Here is a 16225-nt window from a genome sequence, read left to right on the forward strand (position 1 = left end):
CCTGGCCCAGCTCTGCTGCACCATGGACAGGTGGGGAGCAAGTTCTGCTGCTGGTGTGTGGCTGAGTGGAGCCACTGATTTCTGTCTTCCCTTCTCTCCTGCAGCTGGTTTGCTCTGCACTGGAGCATGTGAAGTCACTCTTATCCTGCACTAAGCACTAAAGCTGTTGTACAGAACCACCTACCTGGACGTGTATGAGAGAGTCAGGGGAATTCCTTCCTGAACCAAAGTCCAGCTGTGTCCAGTCTGGATATAGTAGAGTCCTACATAAAGAAGTGAAAATCTATTATATACATTTTTTACTTATATATTACTCATAACATTTAAAAATTGTACTTAACCTCTGAATATCTCTTTTTTGCTTTTACATGCAATCCAAGACAGTTCCCCCAATAGTTTTTTTACCCGCAACTAAATGCTGAAAATAAAAATCTTCATTTTCATTTCATTGCTGTTATTGCTGTCATCACTAAACCTAGTAACTGGGGTTTGTACTGGCCATCCAATACTGGCAGATAACTTTAAGTCACTGCTAGTTAAACTTACATGAGAGTTAAAAATTTGCATAGAGAAATGGTAAATAATAAAGAGACAGACAGATAAGGATGACTCCTGTTTGAAAACAATAACAACAACAAAAATGCAACAACCAAAAACAAACAAACAAAAATAATAATAAAAAAGAAATCAGACTGTTTTTCTTGTATGTAAGTTACATAGTCAGGAATTAAAATATAGCCTGTAAGATGGAAAGTTTGTGCTATTAAAAAGTTCTGAAATTCATTTTCATTCTGAAAATTTCATTCTGAAAATGAATTTGGGGTAAGAGTCAATAATTTGCTGAATGCAACCTTTCCATGGGCACTGCAGCCAAAACGGATCCTAAGGGATCAGCCAGGAGCCCTTATGAAGAGTGAGGAAGATGATGTGACTGCTCGATTTAGCTTTGGTAAGACTCGTGATGGACTAGAGTCGATTCCTGATGTGCACCATCCATAAAGGATGCTGATAGATTACTCAGACTATGGAGAAGAGCCATGGGACTCATTACAGGATGTGAAAACATGTTTTACAGCAATGGACTCAAAGAGTTTAATCTGTTATTTTAAGAAAGAGGAGGCTAAGAGATGAGATGATCACAGTCTGTAAGTATCTATGGCAGGGATATGATTTTGATAAATGAGCGTTAGTCCAGCAAACAAAGGCTTAACAAAATTTAATTGCTGGAAGCTGAATCGAGGCAAATGCAAAATAAAAATAAGGCACAAAAATGTAAGGGCAAGAATAGTTGTTCCTTGAAACAATTCACTAAGTGTTGCTGTGGGCTCTTCATCACTGGAAATATTTTAATTGAGATTGGCTGCTTCTCTAAACTTTGTGCTCCAGTTCAAACAGGAATTAATTCAGGGAAGTCCCATGGCTTGTATTATAAAAGAGGCCAAGCCAGATGATCACAGTGGTCCCTTCTGACTTTCTAATTTATGAACTCTGATATAATCAGACCCTAGCACAATATAGCCATAGGCAAAACCACTTCCTATTCATCACAGATTATTCTGAGAAATGTTAACATCTTCTCATTATTTCATCAGGATAAATCAGGCATTACAGCTATGGCTGTATTAAGCTGGTAAAACATAACTGCAGTTTCACGTGTCTTTAACTCATTACCTTAAAAAACCTCAAAACATTTACCCAGCTCATCCTAACTATTCGGTGTAAAAAGCATTTAAATGCTGAGAACAATGAGTTCAGGCTCCAATACCACTGAGTTGTCCTTCAGTAAGAACACACAAAATGTATCCTTATAAATGAGCAACCCTAAAGTAAACCCTACATCACTATCACCTGGATGTAACTACACCTAATGTCCCCTTGATCTTTGCACAGAACTCTCGGTGCGTACACAGCGAGAGCAGTAAATGGCTCTAAGGAGGTAGATACTGTTTCACAAAAAGGTTTAAGACAAACACAGACAGCAGAGAAGTGCTGATTTAGTAACAGAATATTTTACAGCAAAGAAGGTCACAAATTGGCAGCATTAAAGGTTTTATTTTGGTTAGTTGACAAGTGCGAATAAATGCTGTACAGAACAGGTAGTCAAGTGCCAGCAATATTTTTCTTTTGAAAATGTTATCTTCACTTAGATCTTCTTCAGTAGAATATCACCAGTCAATCATAAAGCTGGCTGTTCCAGCCAAATACTTTTACCATTACACAATCCTGTGTGGATACTAGGTTCACGCGGTGGAGACATAATCCTGCAAAGCCTGAGGAAGATAATGTTTTCTAATCCAAAAAGAACCCATTTCCCCTTTATAAATTAGGAAATGAAACTTTTCAGAAAGTGGCTTTTAAAACCAACTTAAATTCCAACTCCAGATAGATTGGCTAAATTAAATTCACAGTGTTGGACCTTGTATTGGTAGGAAGAACGTCGGACAAACAGCTTATCTCCAGCGTGTTTTTAATGCACAGTCAGGTCAGTATCTTGTGACCAGCTTCACAGAACACATCAGACTTCTTAGCTAACGCACAATTTCCAAAAATCAGATAACTAAAACAAGCAATGGACTTCACAGTGACTTTAAGCAGAAAATGCAAAGAAATTTGTCAGAATACTGTGTAGCTTGTTGTGTCGTGCTAGCCACTTGTTCATTCTAGTTAAATTTACGTGAACTGTCCAGATCAGATTGTTTATTGCTTTTTTTTTTTTTAATGTTCATGAGAAATTAGCATATTTTTAGAAATTAAAGTTTTGTTCTCATGGTCACCAGAAAAGAAATTTCAAAAGAGCTGTAGAGTCTCACTAATCTCCTCAGAGCTAAGTCATATTTTACATGATGGAGATGTCACATAATATCACCCCAAACATTTACATGCTTATCATCAGCAATAAAAAAGCAAGTGGATTGACTTAATGAGCTGACAAGCAGCAACTTGTGGATGAAGTTTAAGTATGCTACAGAACTACCAGCATGGCTCAAAGCTGATAATATCTTCTTTGGGTTTTCTTAATTTTTAATAGTCCTGACTGCATCTCTGCTACCTCATCTTCCAAATCTTTTCCCTCTTCTGGCTGACTACAACACTCTCCCACTGTGATCTCCTCTAAACAGCTTTCTTCTATTCTTGATGTTGTCTATTCTGTGTTACGACCCTTTCTTTTAACTTATTCCTCTCTGAATTCCTCTGTGTAATTCCTCTGAGTTACTTATTCTTCTCACTGGGTATTTACCTAGTTTATACTACTTGAATTCAGCATAAAACTACTAAAAGCAAAGTCAACATTTTATCCAGTTCTTCACAACACGAAAATGTCACATCTTGAGATGTACTTCCTTGCTTTCATCCCCAAACTGGTATTTAGAAAGGAAAATGTGAAGTAAATATATTACTGGCAGCTGTAACATAATAATTTGAGCACAAGCAAATTAGAGTAATGGTTTTGATATGGGCAATACCTTTTGGTAATGGGGTTGTATTCACAATATTGCTTTTGATTGCCAAAGATGCATGGATTGACCTGTATTCACCAACAACTAGCAGTCATGCTGTTACACTATCAGGAGGAAGAAAGCTATTGGCTGAGAAAGGAAATGAAAGACTATTTATTTCAATCCCCAGGAGGAAGTAGCAAAGCAACCTGAGTGAAAGCAAAAAACCTGAAAAGAGCATTGCATCTCTGAGAAGATGAAAGGGGGGTGTCAGTGATATCTTATGATTTATAATAGCTTTGCAGTTGGGCTGCAAAGTTGGCTGTGATGTGTGAATGTAATGTGTTTTCCTAATAAGAGGAATAAGTGCTCCAAGTTGATCCTTAAATAAATGTATAAAGTGCTGAAAAGCATGAGCACAGAGTATGGCTTAAGAAGTGTAAATACAGATATGAAATGACTGCTCTTGAGTGCAAGAGGCTGGGTGATGGAACAATGAGAATGAAAGAATATAGTGTTCCTAAAGAGCTTACTGTTTGGTAAGAAGGAAATGAGCATACTGTCTTCAGTCCTACACTCCCTCTTTCTTTCTTCCCTTTATTATCTTGCCAAAATTGTTTGCTTTTGAAAAATAATGAAGTTTTTCTGAAATAACAACCCTCCTTATACCTTCATACATTGCTTCATTTCATTAAAGTGCTCAGCAAACATTGCCAAGTCATCCTAACAATATGGTTCTTAAATATGACAATGAGATAGAGAAACTGAACCCTGGAGATGAAATTACTCAGCTGGGGTCCCATATTTAAAGCTTTACAGTGATACTGTTGGACAAATTGTGATGATATGAACAAACAATGCTATTAAATAGCTGATAGTGGAATTAAGAGTGGAGCACAGGACTTCCTGCTTCTTCTTTTAATGTTGGGGACCACACAGCCTGCCTGTAGAATTCCATTTAATACCGTTTTTCTTCACTATGTTCTTACTTTGCTGTATGAGCTTCTTGCCAATGAGTAATCAATTCCTGAGCTATCAGTTTAATAAGTTACACATTATGCCTTACTTGCACGTTTTATCAAATGGGATCTATGATCCATTCTAAACACCTTGCGGATTTAGAATATGTTGGGAACCCTGTGTGACCTGGAGATATCCAAACACTGCTGGATGCTCAATGACTCCAGCAGAAGAACGTGGTAGTCTCCACAGCAATCTGATTAGGAAAATGTCCCTATGTCAGACAAAAATTGTTCCACAATTGACAAACCAGACTGAAAGAATGAAGACTTCTAGTTCACTCAGATTATACCTTTTACTAATAACAGTGTTCCTTCCATGATCAAACTGAAGCACACTTAAGAGACAGCGTGAGTGCATTTTGTTGTTAGTATCTGTTCATATCTTTTTATTTAAGGACAGCTGTAACCTATGAGCAACTTGCAGGAAAAAATCAAATATACAACACCCACTCCCACTTACCAAATATCTAGGATTCAGGTTTGCCCTGATCTGTCAGTAATAGTAAAAAATACATAGTTTGCAAGAATGCAACAAAACAGGACAAATACTATAGAACATGCATAGAATGCAATAGGATACACAGAAGTACTTATTCTGTACTATGGGATAGCATTCTTTTCTGAAAATGTGTTCTTCAGCCGTGTCATCCCTGAACAGATAATCTCTATTACAAATGCATTTTGAAGATCTCAGAAAATTGTAGTGTTTTTTTTTTTAAATCAATTATTCATCAAAAATATCTGATAAGAATACTTTTATATGTGATTGTTCTTCACCGCTGACGAGTTTAACAAAAACTGCTGGACATACACTGAATAGGAAGTTATATCTTTCTGCTAACTCACTGAAATACCAAATCCATCATTCTGGATTTGGAACACTCCCTTGAGGACTTTGTGCCCATAAACCAATAAATGGATTACATTCATTCACATGTGTTTTTCCCATCTGTGACAGATAATGTGGCATGCCACAACTCAGGTAAAATGGGATGGTCAAAATGCAGTTTTTTTCATGCCCTACAATTCAAGAAGCATCAGGATAGATGCCAAGACTTTCAAAATCTTGAATCAAATACAGAGGCTGAACCCCAGAGGTTTAAATAAGGACACTGACATTTTTGAATATCTGGATGTAGACATCGCTGTTACTGAGGAGGAATACTCACAGCCCAGCTGCAAATGGGTAAAAATTGCACTGAAAGCATCAGCTTGGGACTATGAGGCAATAACTCCCACAGTTTTCTTTCCTCCTCCCCCAAGCAGCAATAAAAATCCCACAGAACTGAAAAAGTTCTTTTTAGTTTGGATTTTAGAAGTTAAAAAATAGGTATGTCACTTTTATACAGCGTCTGATGTATTAAGTCTCAAATAACACAAGAATTCTTATGTAACCCAGTAATCAGTGGACTCAATTGTTTATAATATGCCAACAGTAAATGCAGGAGGAATTTATAATCATATTTTCATGGGGAGTAAGCCAAAACCCCTTCTGCAAGTCAAACAAACTGCTTCACTTTTTCATTTTGGACAGGTTTAAAACACAAAGAGATATGACAACGTGTCAGATAAATTTCTCTTCTGGCATTTTCCCCATGGAGGTGACGCAAAGAAACGTAAGAAGGTGAGGTTGTTATGTCCACTATGTGTGTTATAGTTACTCTACAGGTGGATAGTTATGATAGTCTAATGACAATCTCTCCATAGTGAAAAGAATACAAAAAAAAAAAAAAATTGGCTACATTTTCTACACTTCAATTCTTCTCCATTTTTTTCCTCCTCTCAAAATTTTCATTTCTTTCTCAGCATATCTTTCCAGTAGACATTTTTTTTTCTTTCTTTCCTTCTTCTCTGCCTCGTTTAGATTCCCTCAACAATGGAAATTAAGTGGGGTTGACTGAATTGGTTTAAACACAATAGAAATACAGTTCCAGTGACTGGAATTTAAAGACAGATTTCCCCTGACTGATGTCTGCTAGTCAGAGCAGTTTTAAGGCAGTATTTTAAAATTATTTCAATACTTTAAAATTATTTCTCAGATGTTCCCTTTTCAAATGAGTGGTCCCAATTTCAGTAGGGAGACAGCTCCTTTCTCATCTCCTTGTTGCTGCTGGCCATCCGCTGCTTTTTCTCCTCAGCTTCCCCTGTTTCCTCCTCCCCCTATTCCCATGTCCAGCCTGAAGCCTCTCCCAGAAGAGCATTCAGCTAGGGACATGCTTGAGCACCCCAAAAGCCAATCCATGCCCCCTGTCAGTCTCCCAGTGCCAGCAGGGCATTGTCCCTGCATTGGCTGGTCTACGCTAGGATTTATAACATGGCAGCACTGCAAAAGCACATCTTCTCTCCTCCCTCACTTTCAGTCAGGGCCGTTTTCAGACGCAGGCTGCCCTGGGGCTGGCTACCAGGGAGAAGAAAGCAGCCCTCACTGGAGCAAACTGGGCAGCAGCACAGGAGGAGGGGAGACATCCTTCAGGCACTTGCAGATTGCCAAAGTGAGTAAAGGGGACACGGATGACGATGGCAGGGAAGGCTTTTTGCCCAGGTGTAGTCAAGGAAATGTGAAGGACTGAGGGGTGACCTGGTACTTGAAGCTTAGTGGACATTTTCAAGGGTCCCCCACTCAGTGGGGCCCCCTGATGCTTTCCTGATCTGCCTGTGAGCCCTCAACCCTTGTGCTCCTGCCCTTTTTTGCCTTTGCTCCTCATGTGTTTTGTTTTGTTTTTTTTTTTTTTTCCATTTGTCATTTCTCCTCTGGGGAGGCCCTGACACTTTGGTTAGCCCATCAGTGCCCCAGCCGAGCCCCGAGCCAAGACTAACAAAAGCTTCACTGCTCCCCATTCATTTCTGCTCAGAAGGAAGGAAGAAAGGGTAGACACCCCGGGGAGGTGGGGGGGAAATGGTGATCATCCCAAGGCACAGCTATGATTTCAGCTTCCAAATGTGGGTTGTAGTAGAGAAAATTAAGAAGCTGTCTTTCCCAAGCCCTGCAGACAGGCTGGTCTGGGACACAGTGGAGGCTGCTCTTTTCACCTGGAAATGTCTCACAGATTCCTACCAAGGCTGATTCCTCTCCCAAAGTCCAAACCCTACTTCGCTTTAACACCTCTGTTTATGCTACAACTTTAAAGGCCAAGATCACAGCCTGAAATGGTGCAAAACTGCCAGTTTTTCCTTGGATTTAGGGTGAAACAAGCCTTTCTGCACTTGGGCAAAGGCCCTTCAGTGATGAGGCTGAGAGATTTGTGCTTGAAACATTCTTCGTAATACAACTTCAAGATGCTTGGCAAGGCTGAACTCCCGTGAAGGAATCTGATGCAAGAAAACAGATGAAAGCTGCAACGTAGTTGAAGGGAATTGCAGAGTTTTGATTGAGGACAGGATTTGGCCTCTATCACTGAACATTCATGAGGCCAAACATGATATGGAAACTGTTTCAGTAAATGTACTCCACAGAATCTACATGCCAGGGAGCCTGAGCAGCTTCATTTATCACTGCTGCACTGCTGGTGTTTGTCTTTATACAAGATTATAACTTTTTTTCCATTAAATCCCATGTCTGAGTAGCAGTCCCTATTGATTTCTAAGGACGCAGAAAGTGTTTATAACCAAATCAGTGTTATTTGGGGAAAAAAAGCTACGTGATTCAAATCCTTCTGCCCGAGTGCATATGAGTTTGGATGTCATTCTGAAGCCACTGAGACTAAACTGAAAATTAATTGCTACAGATAGGTGTGGCAAAGAGAAATATTAAAAGCTAAAAATACCATCTTTAGTACAGAAGACTGTCTGTGGCGGTACCCTAGCTTGACAAATAAGGAGAGAACTGTGGAAAAATTGAGGCTTTTTGATATCACTGAGAAAAACTAGTCAAGGATGTAGCTGCTTTTTCACTCTCCATCTACATCTGATTCATTTATGTTACTGCTCCCACGGTGTTTCTTTGAAGCAGCCCAAACACCACTAGCTAGAAGAGCTTTCCACTGTATTTTTTCCCACAAATTTGCTGATGGTTTTTCAAAAAAACATTTCACACATATTCACTTATTTTCATATGGAAATCTTTAACTCATGAAATAAAAAGAACTCTTTGGTCTCATATCCAATATTTATTCTAGTTACACACTTTTAAAGAGATGATACTGATTTGCGCCACTAAACAAAGAGCACATCAGTATTGCAAGCAGTCATTTTCCATCCAGCTAAGCTTTCTTTGGAATGTAGCTGTCAATTTTTCCTTTTTCAGACCCTGAAGGAAGTATCCACATTTATTCAAAATAAAGAATCCAAACTCTTGGACTCCTCAGAGCAAAATAAGCCAGAAGGTGGAGTTGCAACTGTAATTATGATCTCTTTAGTGCCTGAGGACAATGTCTTTAGTTAACTAGATGCATTCCACTGCTACTAATGCAGTCTGTTCATGTTTAAAAATGTTTATTTTTCCCTATCTAGTCCTAGCTTTCAATGTTATTGACAAATACAAGCAATGTGTGCATCCAATAAACATATGAAATGAATCACTGAAAACATCTCTTTCTTATCGGCCTATACCGGGTTCAAAGAATCAGCTTCATAAACTACTAGCTATTCTGTTATTTGATGTAAATATGATAAATATAATGCTTATCGCACCTTATTAATGCTCTTTGAATTGTTTTAAAGAAGTGTCTGTGTACCTAAAATGGAACTGATCAGATCATTTTCCCATATGAAAACACTTAAATTGCAGAGATCAGGGAATTACAGAGGTCAGAGAAAAAGTGAATCTTTGTGCACTTCAGCAGTGTGTCCTGTGAAGAAGGTATGGAAACCACACAAAGATACAGCTCTGTGAGGACACTCTGCTGCCAGCAGCTCTCCAGTTTTTGCACGGTGTGTTCCAACAAGAGGCTGCTTTCAGCTCCACTTGCAGCACAAACTATTGCAATATTCTTTGCACAAGCAAATATTACTTGATGTGGAAAAGAGTTTTAAGACAGTGAGCTGAATTACACAATGTGGTATAAGTGTGTCTACCCTTATTCTCCACCTTTTTTAGTTTGAAATATGGCGGAAATTTTTTCTCTGGGAGAAATATCCCTTTTTGACATTATATGCTGTACCTTCTTATTAGAACGTGATTAGGAGAGCTAAGAAAGGACTTACTCAACACTGTAAAAATTAGCACTTGTTTGAAATACGAGAACATTGTCCTGTTGCAAGCATTCAGAAATGATACTTAACTGTCAAAATCTTTTGCCGTCATTTATTGATTTTCCTCTGACAAAAGTTCCTGCCACAGATTTGAGATAAGCTGTGGTGTTGTAAAGCTGATGTGAAAGTTTGCCTACAATAAGGGAACTGAGAATAGTATATTATTTAGACATCTCTGTAACAAATTACTAAATTGTTACAGTAATTTAGTAAATTTAGTAATTCTGCTATACTACAAGTTGCTCAGCTGTTCCAAAGGCTAGGAGTCTGTGTGCGGATGCAGGTTGTGTCTATATGGAATTTGCACGGCAGTGCATTTTTTTAATCTACAGCCACATACTTCAGCAAAGCTAATGCAGGTGTGCGTCCTTCAAGCTGAATGAAAAGAGCCGCTTAGTCCCTTCATGCACAGGAGCCCGGAGACAATGAAAGATCCCAATGCCACCCAAATCATAGCAAAGCCCATATGGATGCAGGCTACACTGGACGAGAGTCAGCTGGGACATGCGGAGGCTGGGAAGGTGACTGGTTGGGTGTCGTGTGTGTCTGTCTGTGTGTGCCTGTCCGTAAGTAACAGCAGTCAGAGAAGCCATCCTGCGAGGGGCCCAAATCAGAGCGGCACGGCTCTGCGGGGAACACACTCCACACCAGAAGCAAGCTTGGAAACTCTGAGTAAGAAAAGTGCCTGTTGTTTGTTTCTGCTGTGTTCAGAGAAACAAGATTCTGAGTACATGCTTTGTAAATAAACCGAAGACATTCCTGACTCCTATCATCAATTTCTCCTCCTAATGGAAAAAATCCAGCAAGTTTCCACTCAGTGAACAGGGGCAATAACATAAGCACGAACACAAGGGTCAAGTCAAGTACTATCCACACGCGTACTGGTGCAGCCCTGCTCAGATCAACGCAGAAAAAAGGTCCCTCGATAGAGGAATCAGAGATACTCTTTCTCTCGCACTTGAAATTTTGAAATCAGAAAACTGACTGTAAAGGAACCAAAGGTCTCATCTCTTTGGCTAGAGAGAAAGTTGCACTTCCAACAAAGTGAAAGTAGAATTTGATTTCTCTGAACATTTTTAATTTATGGACGATCATTTTTCTAGACTTGAATGTACAGAATTAGCCTGGTCAAATCCCTTCTTCTTCAATCTTCCCAAATACAAAACAATTCTTATATCACAATACCAGCCTGTCTCATGAGGAATTGTGAGAGCTAACTTTTCAGACTTCAGTGATATGAGATCCTTTGGATAACAGATAGAAAGCACTCGGTTTCTATATGGACAAAAATACTTTTCCATAAGTGCAAGTCTTTGGAAAATATTGCAATTGAAAAACAAACAAACCAACAAACAAAACAAAACAAAGCAACAAAAGCAAAACAAAGCAAACAAAAACAAAGCAAAACAAAACCATCAGAGTATCTGTAACTGCTAGCCACATGTGCCCCTTAGGATTGAACATCATGTTCATTTCCATTTGATAATTTAGCATCCATATCAATGATATATTACAGATAAACACTAGTAGAAGCCTTGAAATTTTCTATCTTCTATTTAAAAGTCACCTTTGAAAAATCACCTTCATTCCCATAAAAACACTCTTTGAAAGCTTCTAACTTTTACTCCTGGGATACCGCGATAAAAACGTGCATGTGGGGTTGAGTGCAGCAGCTAGGGTAAATCACATAACACTGCAACGCCCAGGCAGGGACTCACCAAGTGCATTCCTGCAAACAGTCTCACTCCCCTTGGCCACGTATTGTAGGCAGACAGAGAAGAGAGCATACAGGAGAGATCTGGGGATAAACTGAAGAGCTTGGCTACAAAAACTTTCATTACTCTAACACTCTATCATTGAATAGCAGTCTTAGTGCAAGAGTAGTGCTCCTGACCACTGCCATAACATGGATAAATAGACAAAATTGTTAATATAATGATAACTAGACTGTGCATTGAAAGATGGTCTTACCAGTCTTACGTTCTTTCTGGAGGACCACCTCTCAACCAGATCTCCTGCTAAGGGTGTCTTGCAGGAGTAGGGCAAGAGCCAAGAAAGCACAGTAGCCTAAATGGTGTCAAAGGGATGACCCTTTGACCATGTGTCAGAGGGCTGACCATTTGACCGTGAGGGAATCCTTTAATCCTTTGGACGCTGCCTCTCTAAAGGTGCGTCACTGTTTTCTAGAAAGGAAAAGAAATAATAGCTGTTAGAAGTAAAAAGATCTTGCATGATCTCTAGATATAAATGGGAGGTGGGGGGAGAATGACAATTACCCCAAAATTTAAAAAAATAGAGATTGCAGAGGAAGTTGACTTTAAAAGTTCAGAGGAAAAGCTGGATGAAAGGAGAACGAGTGACTGTCCTTCTGGTCTTGTGAGTTCTGCATTCCTGGCTGTATGGCTGCCCAGATTTAAGGAACAGGAAAACATGTCTCTTTTTGTTTGATTGTTTGTTTTGTTTTGTTTTGTTTTGTTTTGTTTGAAAGTGGACAATGAAAGTAAAAGGCGTGAGGAAGAGGCAGGAGATGTGCAATAGGTCTGTGAGCTGTTAGCACGATAATGACTTCTACATCATGTTTCTGATGAGGTGGTCCAGAGGTGCAGTGTAGAGAAACTGGGGAAGGAGGTCAGAGTCAAACCCGAAACACCCCACTGAAAATCTGTAGGGGAGGATAAGAAAGAGTTTCCAAAGAACATGTTACAAGAGTGATTGCAAAGCTGGGAGAAGCAGTAGAAGGCAGAGAGAAGACAAGAAACAAGAGGACAAGACTGCAAGAGGAGGCTCTAATTGTGGGGGAGAGGAGAGTGGAGGCATGAAGTTGGAAGGACAGTCTGAAAGGAGTGAGACTCAAGGATGAGAGAGGTCTGGAAATACTTCCCAGAAGCAGACCTCACTTACTCATAGGGAGTTTGTGCCATTGCCATGGAGTGAGAGTCCAGCTATGTCCCAGCCTCAGCACCTCCCAGCCGGGTGAAGGCTTGGCTCCCCTAAGCTGGGCTGATAACCACTTCCCAGAGCTGTGAGTTCACTGCCTGCAGGGTGCCCCATTCCTCCTCCTCCCACCCCAGCTCCCGTGCCCCGGCGCTCGTGCTCACCCAGCCCTGTGTTAAGCCAGAGTAGAACTAACGCAAGGAAGCAAATAGTTTTCCACCAGCTTAGTGTGCTATTAAGCACTACTTTAAATAGCAAAGAAAATACATGGGATGACATACGGAGACACTTTCCCACAGAAGCATTAAAGGCAGTTTAGCACAGTGCTTAGTTCCGAGACGTATGAGTATCTTTGATGTCTGAAGCCCCACCTTTACTACTTCTTGCTGCCTCAGAATGCTGGATGGAGAGAAGGATGGACATAGAGAGGCCAGTGGTTACTCTGAATAACAAACTAAAGAGGCTACATTATTTTAAATATAAGCGAATAATGCAGTAGCATGTTAATTGTGTGTACAAATTGGAATTACAAGTTCTCATCACACTATGAAACACCTTATATATTTAACAGAAACTGCAAATACGTCAACCAGATGTATTTGGTCATAAAAAACACAATGTATCATTAAAGTGGAGACAGAAGGTGGGAAGATAGCTCTCTGCAGAGATAGGTGTGGAAGAAATATGACAATGAAAGACCAGGTACTATTAATGTTACAACACAAAAGACAATGGGACAAGGCAACATCCTATTCCCATAGGGCTGCCTGGCAGTCGCTGCAACATCTAGCTGCTGTTTTAGGATTTGTACAATATGCTGATGTAAAAAAAAAAAAAAAAAAAAAGTTCTAAAATCTCAGAAAATGCTTTGTCTAGACAGCAAATAATGGTGTTTGGTAACGCTTATACAAATTCAAATATATAATACTATAATTATGATTAGATTTTATAGGAGCATAACTGCATGCTAACTGCGCAAGCTATTGATAGTATTAACAAGCAATATAGCTATTCCCAGAAGAAAGATAAAAGGAATATAATGATGAAAGTGTATGTGTGGAGGCAGCTACCCACTGTGATGGTACATTTGCACACAGAGAGCAGCCACGAGGTACTGGGACTCCATTTTCAGAAAGTTTTTTGATGAGAGGGGACGTGATTCATGGAGGAAGGAATAAAAGCTGAATGTTTCACTATCTTGGCTCTGTTTCTTTGTTTGTCACAGAGCAATTGCTGACTTCGGCTGAGTCCGACGTTGCTCAGCCTCTTCTCGGTGCTTACTGTCAGCTTGTTCTGAAACTTTGTGATAGTGTCTGTTCATCACAAACACTCTAGGATATAGACCTGGACACAGAAGGCCATGGTGTACGTTAATCTAGCAGAACTAGCTGTTTATTCAGACAGTTCGCTGACACTTGTCGCTCAATTTTCTGAGGAGCATTTGGGAAGGGCGGGCTGCTGGGTACACACACCACAGGCAGTAATGGTGTAGCCATGCCCAGGATGGGAGGGCATGACAGTAACATGATGTTTCTGACCCAGTTTGTTGAGGTTCGAAGCATTTTGGGGGAGCAGAGAGATGTCTGGAAGTTCAGGTCTGCCAGGCTGTGGGGCTGCATGGCCCACACTCCTGGAGAGATGTAAAAGTTGCAAGGTGCACAGGCAATAGAGAGAAAGGCCTAAAAAATCTCTGTCCTAAGAGAGAAAGCAGCTGGGATGAAGCTGATAAACTGCTGATTCCAGAGCCCAGATAGAAAACCAGAAAGCAGAGCTGCAGAAAAACAGAAAGCAGAAAACTCTTTGGAAAGGCTGAGCAAAGAAGTGGCATGACGCTCTCGGTTCCCCCTCTGGTTTGGGAAAGCAGAATCTCTGTTTATTCTATTTAAATAAACAGAATTGCACCATCAATCTCCCATCCAAAGGAAACACCCCACAAGACCTTAAATGCTGGCTCACCTCTCAGAGCAAATTATGACAATACATCTTGTCCAGTTTCTAACCTCCTGAAATACCTGTGTGATACTGGTCCAGCTGGCAGACCCGGGCACTCTCCCACCCTGCAGACATGGGAAAGGAGCAGCTGTTTCTACAGCAGCCTCACTCTTCCCAGAGCTCCCATGGGTGGAATTAAACCCATGGGGAAGGAAGCATCAACGGTCGGATGGTCTGAGGCAGGGAATTTGTACTGGGCTTGATTGAACCACCTGTTCCTCGTATAGAAATTGCACAATTTGCTTCTGATAGCTTTAGTACCACAAATAGATTGGCACAACTGGAGCTAGAAATTCCAGGTTTGCTTTACAATTCATCTCCTTTGAAAAGCTTTACCTGGGAGGGAGAGCGGCTGGTTCTTGGGTCTCATCCTGCAGGTGCCGGCTGCATGCCTCATCCCAAATAACTTCTCTGGGAGTCGAGTTTAGTCCTTTGATTAAAGCTAGCAGCAGTTTGCCAATGATAACCCAGTCCTTCTGTGAAGTAATGCAATTTAATTAACATGCATCTCTCCTGGCCTGGCTAGAGGTGCAGGGTACTAAATGTGTTGAATACAAAGTAATACTGGTTAGCAGCTGAGGGCAGGAAAGGCAAAACTCCCACCTCAGATCAAAACTTCAGATGGAGAGTGCCTGGGCAGAATATAATCACCCAGACTTATCCACTCAAGTTGGCATGCCTAACTCCTAGGAAAAATTATGTGGGATCTTTGTCATGAATGACAACGGCTGATTTCACATCTTATCCCAAAAGACTCCACTAAAGATCTTTAGGAATTTCTTAAGTAACCACATATGTTGAACTGTTACTTATCTTAATGAAAAAAAGATAGTCACTTAACAAAAAGATATCCAGGGATGAGTTCACGCTACAGATTATACAATATATAACCACTCCCCCCACTGTCCCCCCCAAAAAAAATAAAAAAAGAGACAACTTTCATTTATACAAGCACAAATTTTCCATCTGAAAATACTAAGTGTAATTGTTTTCTGTCATTTGAAGGAAGTCCTGGCTCCACTGAAGTCAATGGCAAAACTCCCATGGACTTCAAATGGATCAGGACTTAAACCTTCGCCTCTAAGAACATGCCGACTGATTTTTAAATTTTCTTAAAAAAAAAAATCAAAAGAAAAATAAATGTGCTTGTATTTAAAAGTTTTGATGCCAAGTTTCATCTCAGGATGAATTACTTCAGCCTTGATATAAATCTATCAAAAAAGGTTTAAAAAATGTAAAGATGAACACGCCCTTAAAGAACAGCCCTGCTTTCCTCTTGTTCTTCTCTGGTCCATATCAAAGAATTTTGTACATAAAATAATATGAATAAAAGAGAAAAGATAAAATAACAAACCAAATAATCAACAACGTTACAGATACAGCCTGCAATTTAAAAATAGGCTAGATGTTGTAGTCCCGAGCATTTAATAGAAAAATATGTATTTCCCCAGCTTCAATTTTATTGAGATGCCAAACATTCAAGAAATAAAGCATAGCTATTTAAGTTAATTTACATCAAGTAAAAATGAATTCATTACAGATACTTAATCTGAATTAAAAAGAAAAAAAAAAAGAGAAAGAAACTTTTTCCATTGAATTAAATGTCTTACATAATACAAGAAAGTTGACAGTCCAAAGATCAATCTGTCA

General features: G+C 39.8%; 1 long non-coding RNA gene across 1 annotated transcript in view; it reads right to left on the bottom strand.

Annotated features, from left to right (window-relative positions):
* Nucleotides 1–16225, bottom strand: part of LOC310894248 — a 42145-nt gene that overhangs the window by 16076 nt on the left and 9844 nt on the right. The window contains exons 4-5 of the long non-coding RNA XR_014579713.1: nt 14912–15051; nt 185–263 (exon numbers count right to left, since the gene is read on the bottom strand). This is a non-coding gene — a long non-coding RNA (uncharacterized lncRNA). The remainder of the gene's footprint in view (nt 1–184; nt 264–14911; nt 15052–16225) is intronic.

This window comes from Anser anser (genome assembly GCF_964211835.1).
Source record: "Anser anser genome assembly, chromosome: 2".
Lineage (NCBI taxonomy): Eukaryota > Metazoa > Chordata > Aves > Anseriformes > Anatidae > Anser > Anser anser.